This window comes from Azolla caroliniana, unplaced genomic scaffold (genome assembly GCF_043228905.1).
Source record: "Azolla caroliniana isolate FFs.n. ecotype wild unplaced genomic scaffold, voAzoCaro1.0.p SCAF_18, whole genome shotgun sequence".
In the NCBI taxonomy this organism is placed as follows: Eukaryota; Viridiplantae; Streptophyta; class Polypodiopsida; order Salviniales; family Salviniaceae; genus Azolla; species Azolla caroliniana.
Genome location: NW_028230453.1, coordinates 16,565,025 through 16,573,741, shown reverse-complemented (window position 1 = coordinate 16,573,741; position 8,717 = coordinate 16,565,025). Strand labels below are relative to the sequence as shown.

The 8,717-nt window shown below is 35.8% G+C and overlaps 1 pseudogene across 1 annotated transcript; it reads left to right on the top strand.

Moving 5' to 3' along the window:
* The first annotated feature begins 3,278 nt into the window (after window positions 1–3,278).
* On the top strand, window positions 3,279–6,188 carry LOC147852532 (PRA1 family protein B3 pseudogene; annotated as a pseudogene). The gene is made up of 2 exons (XR_015531476.1): window positions 3,279–3,427; window positions 5,234–6,188. The product of XR_015531476.1 is annotated as a PRA1 family protein B3 pseudogene (transcript).
* The last annotated feature ends 2,529 nt before the right edge of the window (window positions 6,189–8,717 follow it).

The following is an 8,717-nucleotide window of genomic DNA, read 5'->3' as shown; positions in this document are numbered from 1 at the left end:
ATGTTATTAAAACATTCTTGTGTTTTTTTATACTTTTTACCTTAACTTTCTTACCCTAAAAATTTTACCTTATAATAAATAATGAATGCAAAAGTATCGTATTTACCGAGGATGTTGTTCTTACGCAAATGATAAGAATGTTCGCAAATGTGAATGGTACGTATGTTTCATACTATGGTTCATGTATTGTTTTTTTGTTTTTTTAAACGAATACTTGACCATGCATTAGTACACGTATTCGTTTGCATTCTAATGGAAAACCCCACGAATGCAAATATGTCAATCTATGATCTCATAAGTAATGAATGTTGTTTTTGTACATTTACTCTTAACTTAAATTAAAAGGTAACATTCAAGAAGACAAAGATGACTATGATTAATGTGTGATCTAAAATTAAGTTCTAAATCATAATTAAAACATATTTACCAAAGACTAAAGTGTGTTGTGTGCGTCAATCCCGAGCACGTTTCTCCAATCTAGTGAAGATTTGTGGATCATTGAGCCATCATATATATACGAAATCAAACATCACGTACGAGTCAATATCAAAACTAAATCCCAAATTCTTTGTAGTGCGGTTTTGTGTGCTTAGGGGGCATTATTATTACTTACACCTATACTTTTGTTTTTCCTAGGGTCAAGCTCCCTCTCTCTTAGCTTCTAAATGGAAACCCCTTCCTAATTATCATTTTTCTCTATCGGGTCATGAGCAAAGGGTTCATTTTTTACAAGGATGAGATGCTTGACTTTTCAAGCTAAGCAAAACAACCCTTTTTTGTAATGGCATAATAATTGTCTAAATTTTAAATTATGAATGACAACCCTTTTCTAGTAACATAGGAAATGGAAGGGCAAAAATGTCCTCACACAACATTGGACCATCCATTTTTTTTTTTTTTTATTGTTTGGCTTTCAAGGGCTACTAAGATTTGGAGAGGGACACATCTTTTATGCACTTTATTTATCTATCAACCCACCTCAATGTCTCTTCTCAACTTATTTCCTCAAATAAACCGACTCACTTGCACCATGATAAAAACTTGAAAATATAAACTTATTTGTACCCTCTTAGGTGATTTAGGCAATTCTCATCACACCACCACCTTGCAAGTCGATGCATCGACATAACATAAACTTTATATGAATAGCTACTAAATTTATTAGAGGTACAAACTATGTATGTCACTCTTATGTCATGTTGATATAACATACATACTTTATCTTCGTTGTCTTAGATCAGAGCCTATTGGACTTTTAAAATGAATGTTGATAAATAGAAGGTGACACGATATATTATTGCATCACACATGGCATATATTCGTTTTCCCTCAAATGTGTGAATGAGGTATATATATTTCATGTTAGTAGATAGCCACAAAAGACAAATTTTATAACAAATATGACAACTAACAAAAAAATAGTTTCTCCTAGAGTATTGAACTCATCGACAAATATAAACACTAAATGACAATTCATACAAATCTTATTTTGGTCTTCCCAGGACGGGTGGACATGCCATTGCAAATCATGCATGTGCTTGCATAGGAACTTGAGAAAGGGTTAAATTATGCAACCTAGACACAAATGACAAACCATATTACTTACAATGTGAAGGTATTACTTAGAATTTGTGCAAATGCTTTATTTTGAATACATTAAGACGTGTATTGCACATTACTCCAAGTACCATCAAATTTTGGCTTCATTAAGGTAAAAATAAATTATCGTTCACTACTTCCCATTCTCAAAATTTAAACAATGGCATATCTTACATTAAAAATAAATAGAGGTAAGGATGATAAATCAAAGTGAGCTTCTTAGTGGGCAAGCTGTGGGAGAGATGGATAGAGGAGAGAAAATGTGTGAGATAGTGGAGGAGTTGTGAGGTTCTCAAGTCAACGTTGTGCCCCTAGCATGGAGGAGGTATGAGATGTCAATGCTTTAAGGGGACATTCACACCTCGTCATGACATAAGTATATTCAACCACTCTCAACATATTTTAGAGGAAAATGGATGTGGATTTTGTATAACAAGGGGTAAGAGAAACTAACCCCAAGTAAAAAACCACTTATGGGATCAAATATTATAGGATATCACAGATACAACCTAAAAAGAACCATTGAATAGAAAACAAAGCCATAACAATGTAAAAAGAACTATTGAAGAGGCAACAAATCCATAACAGTGTAAAACGAACTATTGAATAGGCAACAAAGCCATAGCAATTAGAACTCTAAAATGTCTCCTACAACAAAGCTCACATGTTCATTTCTCATAGACATTTGTAACTAATAAAAGCATATTAGTGACATGAACCAATGATAAGGCAAATGACCGAGCAAGCAAACCTAAATAAATGGTGAATCTAGAAGAATCAAAGAACCTCTTAAGACAAGAATCCCTTGTGCAATAGTAATCTTATCCTAGATTTAGAACTATCCATCTACATACTACTTTATCTTGATTTTCCCATTCTTTACCATTGAGAGCAAGCAACGCTAAATAAATGGTGAATCTAGAAGAATCAAAGAACCTCTTAAGACAAGAATCCCTAGTGCAATAGTAATCTTATCCTAGATTTAAGAAATATCTATCTACATACTACTTTATCTTGATTTTCCCATTCTTTACCATTGAGTTGCTTTTGTTGTTTTGAGAATGGCTTCAATAATATTATTGTGCCTCAAAACATTTGACCTTGACATTTTACTTCCAAAAGCTTCTAACAACCACATTGCTTTTTCTCGTGGACAAATGGAAAAAAGTGTAACCTATTGCGAGCCCCCACTGATTTTTACAACCAATCGATCGTTTATCGTCATGTAGAGCAATCACGCCTATGTCCATGCAACGTCTCAAGTCTTGACTCATGGAAGGCTCAAGTGGCTAGCTTCTTCTTTCTTTCTTTTCAGGCGACGAGGCAAATGTATGTTTTGATAGTGGGTCTAGGGGCACGCATGCACACACGCCTTGCGGAACATAGTGAGATAGACAGATCAAAGGCCACTCTGGAAGGAGAGCAAGAGTAGAGAGGGTGGGTTGATGATGGATATATATATATATATATATATATATATACATATATGAAATTTATGAATATATACATATTCATATTACATACATACATACATATTCATATATATATATATGTATATGAATATGTATGTATGTATGTAATATGATGTTTGTTGTCATGTATGATCTGTACTATGTAGTATGTATAGCTTTTTGATGAACAAGTGGGCCAAGTATGAAAAATATGTAGGGCTACTTTTGTAATTTACAATACTTCCTCATGCTTTAGTTCAAAAGGTCTTCTCCTACAAAGTCTCTGTTCCCTCCTCCACACACATTCATTCAGATGCAGAAACTCTCTGTTCTTCTTCTTATTCTTCTTGCCCCTGTTCATGCAAGACTACTCTCAGGTCTGTTTCATCTTCATCTCCTTCATCTTCTTCTTCCTTCTCTACTCCTAAAGTTTTGATACCTAATCCTGTGCAGGTGTGTCTGTCAATATCATGGCCATTTCCTTCCTTTCTTCTGTGTGATCTATGATGCTTCTTCTTTTATTTCCTTTTTAGCTTTGATTTGTCATGTTTGGACCCGAGTGATGGGTAAGCAAGAGAAAGAGAGAGAGAGAGAGGAAGATGTCTTTTTAGGGTTCTGGTATAATGTCCGTCTCCATGGCGGCAGACCTGAAACCCTAATCCCGACCGGATGATTCCGATGGCTTTTCAACCTCCCATACCCCGATCGCTTGTGATCCGAAGGGTGGATCTATGGAGATCCCATGGATCCATCCATGAGAAGATGCCGAGCACCATGGCCAGGATCCAACTTGAATTAATGGAGGTTGAGCTTGAGCTTCTGTGACAGAGACAGATACAGAGGGGGGCACAGAGAGAGAGAGAGAGAGAGAGAGAGAGAGAGAGAGAGAGGCATGAGGCCCAGCATGCCTACGTGGCAGCCCGAGAGAGATATGGCGGTGTGCATGCCTACGTGGCACTTCTAACGCCTACGTGGCATGATTGGGATATCCGATAGGGGACCAGAATATGGTTTGGATAAGCCCACGTGGCATGACTTGAATGCCTACATGGACCACATTATTACCCCCAACCCTCTTCAAGTAAATAAAGCCCTCACATTTGGATTTTTGTGTGACATCATGCCCAAAAGCAAGTGATTTTCAATTGGTTTAATGACCCGGGATTCCCACTAGTCGGCCGAATGCAGTGCAGCCCACTATTATTTTTCGGGGATCATGGAGAAAACATCCAAATTCCTCGAGAACATAGAAAATTATGGAGAAAACATCGAAGTTTCAGTTAAATTTGCCCGTGCTATGGAGACCAATTTACATTCCCTTTGTACAAATGCCCTTAGACAATCTAGGCAAATGTGTATATATATAGTGGTGTAGTTGTGCTTGTGCATCATTGTTTCAAGCAACACCCTCCTAGAACATGCGTGCGTGCATGTATAATTAGGTGCATGTATAATTAGATCTGCCTTTTCCGAACAATACCCTTCCGACAATGGAATTGTTTCTCTACTTTTGTGTTTTTTTCTATCAATGCCCCTAGATGGTGTAGTTGTGTTTCCCACTTTTTGCATTTTATTTGGCAATGTCCATTGTACTAGTGATTGTTATTCTACTTTTGCATCTCTAGAAATTAGGACCATGCCCCTTAGGTTCAATGAATTGTACCAAATTATGATTGTTTGGATAATCCATGCAATGATTTGGAACCTTTTTCCTATCTACCATGGAATGATTTCTTTACTTTAATCTACTTTGTACTTTTCCAAGCCTTCGCCTCACCAAAAGCCCGGTGGCGTAATGACTTCTATCCTTCTTTAAGTTCTCTCTTGATTTCTTGTCTCTTATACATCAAATTCTTAAAAATAAAGATATATTAACGTCTTCTAAGACCAAATTTGGCCCATGAGACAATTGGTTACAACAAAATGGGATGTGTACCCAATCATCAAAAATAAAAATAAAATAAACATAGAGCACATCACATTCTTTTTTTTTCCAAAAAAATATCCTCCATTGGTATTAAAGAAGTCAATATACAAAACAGTCCACTATTACAATGAATATTGCAACATAATTAAAGAGCACATCACATTCTTAAAAAAGAAGGCATATGAATGTTTGATTATGTAAATGAGATATGCTTTTGAATTTTCATTGAATCTTTTCTTGGTTCATTCTTTTTCAGTGACGAACTTGTATGTGGAAGAAGCGTAATTGAATAAACCTAGGCAATCTCAAGTAAAAGTTTCAAAGTAATCTCTTCTCAAGGGGAGCATATAACAATGGGCATCCAAGGAGGTTCTGATGATCAATCCACGGGCACAAGCACAAGCACGGTGCGCGGCTTCATATCCAAAGTGACTGATAGAACACAAGTAGTGATGGGTTGGCAACGGCCATGGGCAGAGCTTATCGACAGGAGTGCTTTTGAACGGCCAACATCGTTTTCTGATGCATATAGCCGATTGAAGACAAATGGACTCTACTTCCGTGTGAACTACATCATCCTCTTGTTAATTGTGATCGCACTTAGCCTTTTGTGGCATCCCATATCCTTGATTGTGTTTGGAGTCTTCGTGCTCGCATGGATATACTTCTACTTTGGACGAACCAAGCCTCTAGTTGTGTTCAATCGGACCATTACAGAGACGCAAATTGTCATTATCTTAGGAATCTTGAATATCATAGGTCTCTATCTTACTAAGGCTTATGAGAATCTAACACTTGGCCTAGTCGTTGGTTTAGTCATCATTTGTCTTCATGCTATCTTTCGGAACACCAATGATCTTTTCTTTGATGAGAATGAGAGTACGATATCTGGAGGAGTGTGAGTAACTCCATAACACACATCCTCTTTCTTTCTTTCATTTTTCCCCAAGATTCATTTCGCATGTAAGATTGTTGTATTTGGACTAGTAATCTTTTTTCCCCTAAGTGAAGTGTGGCCATGTCATGCTTCGAGAATTTGTGTTGAATGTACTTTATTGCCTTGCCTCCTAAATTTTGTACAATTTTATAAGGATGTCAACATTCACAATTAAAGAGTCAAACCCCTTTTGTAGATTCCTCAAAATGCATGTCTTACCACAACAGTTTGTGAATTGATGGGTGATCAAATTTATCTTATGGGTCCTTCATTATATCATCTTTGCCTTTTGGGTCCTAATGAATTGTGTGACATGCAAAACTTCCAAGGAATCCTTTACAATGTCTTGGTACCTTTATACCACATTGTATGATGCTTGTGAGGGTTGAGAACTATTTACATTTCTAATTGCTTCATATGAGTGTTGTTATGCATTGTGAGAAATGTCTTTGATTTTAGTATTTATATAGTGGCATTGTGATTAGGCACATTGTGTTGACAATGAAGACAACAATCTTGAAATGTGTTCATGAGATGGAAAAGATCAACATTGACATCGTGGTTGCATTCTGATTAGGAGCATGACACTGACAATGAAGACGATGATCTTGAAATGTATTAATGAGATGGAAAAGATCAACGTTGAGTTCTTGGTCTTCTTAAAGTTTTGAGTGTGGGTCGATGACTTGTATTGGAACTTGAGCTTTTATAAACCAATATTAGGTACCCAACTTGTTATCTATATCAAGCTACAAAATACAATTGCTACGAATATATGATATATAGGGTGTCTACTTAAGGATATAATTGATCTTAAGAAAGTATATTAATCACATGTGTTTGCATCATCTACACTGTGAATGTCTTGTAACTCTTTTAGGGTCCAATAGATCATGTTTATGGCCTTCTGAAGATTTTAAAATATTGTCATCAATTTTTGTCATGTTTTCTCTCCATTTTCTATTGCAAAAATATTCGTAACTTTTTTAATTGTGTTGCATGTCCAAGAAAATTGATTTTATATGGAGCTATGTGACTGGTCAATACTTGAAAATTCCATGGAGTCATGCGGGCAATTAGTGTTTAAACTTTCACAACATATGGTGGAATATTCGCCTCCTCACAACATCCGAACATTAAATGGTAGAACAAATTTTTCATTGTGAACTTGAGATCAATGTGCACGCTAAAACCTAAGGAAGCTTGAGTTTTATGTCAACCTTGAGGCTCCGGATACTTAATTGGTGTACGTGGCAAACTGAAATTGCCAATGCAGTGGTTGAAAATGGTCATAGAGTATAAGGCTGCCATCCTTGAAGTTGTAGATATGCAATTGGTGTATGTTGCAAAGTGAATGCTTACCTATGTTGTGGTTGAAAATGGTTTCTGTGTACAAGACAAAAACATTACCTTGGAAAGGTTTGTTGATTGGCATAACACTCTATATATGTAAATATCTCAATCGATTCGGTGTCCAGAACACCATACAAGCCTTAGAAACCATCACCAACTCACTCAAGAGAGAAAGAATAGCATCGTGCAAGCCTCATAGGATTTTAATTCTTTTGGAAGCGTGACCAACAAGATTATATAAATATATACATTATACATTTTAATTCAAGGATTGCTTGGAATTCCACGATCTTATAAAACAAAGATTATTCGATAGTAACGTTTAGGTCGAGAAATTTAACATACCACAATCTCTCTATGACAAAGGTTTAAATAGCTCTCATATTTACATTGTTTCAAACTTCGCAAATTGTAACACGTTCATACAATCCAAATTCCAATTATTGACATCGGTACCAGTTCTTTAACCTTGGCCATTCACACATCTCATTTCTCATGCAAAAGTTGTTCATTCTAATCACATACACCACATAACGCCCTTACTTTAAAGCACAATGTTTCAAGATTTTCAAGGGAATTTGTGAGCAGTACTAGTAGGTGAAGTACTAATTTCTCGTTGTGAGTGATAGGATTTTGAATTTCATTCATTTTCACACTGGTTATCATATGATGATTACAAATGAAAATTGAAATTTTTTAAGAATGATTCTGCTTCTTTTAGAGGGATTTATTTTACGTTTCTCATGTGCCAATTAATGTGTGAAAACAACTATAAATTAGGAATACTTGAATTCCGAAACTCAATAATGTAGGACATTTTCTATGAACATGTCCCATGTTCGTTTCTCAAAACATTATGGCATAAATTTGTAAGATTTACTCTAGCTCCAATAACTGTATTTAAATGCATCAATGTACATATTGTTGTGTTTCAGAAGTCTCAACTCTCAATTCAATGGTCTCTGATGTGTCTTAAATAATGGCCGTAACATTTGAGCTCTTCATTACGTTTGTGTTTGCGAAGTCTTGCCTCAAGGGTCTAGAGCCTAGACATTCCTCTACATTACCACACACTAAGGTAGGGTGCATCTCATAATGGTATGAGATATGTGGTCACCATATATGTTACTTGTTTTAATTTCAACAACACTCAAATCAGGAGGTGGACTATACAAACTTTTTTCATTTCATTGATACAACCCTCACTATTTTTTAAGTAATATCTTGCTCATTACAAGAGAATATGGGTTAGATTCCTTACCAATTAGAGACAAGGAAACCCTACAATTTGCATCTAAACATGCATTCATTCCTAAAGTCCTAATCTCACTAGAAAGATCATTTATCCTCTATCCATTCCCCAAATGCAAGATTATCAAACCTTACTTTTGTCACTCTATCCAATATGTTCATCAAAATATTGTGAAGGATTGATGACAACGAGACAAGA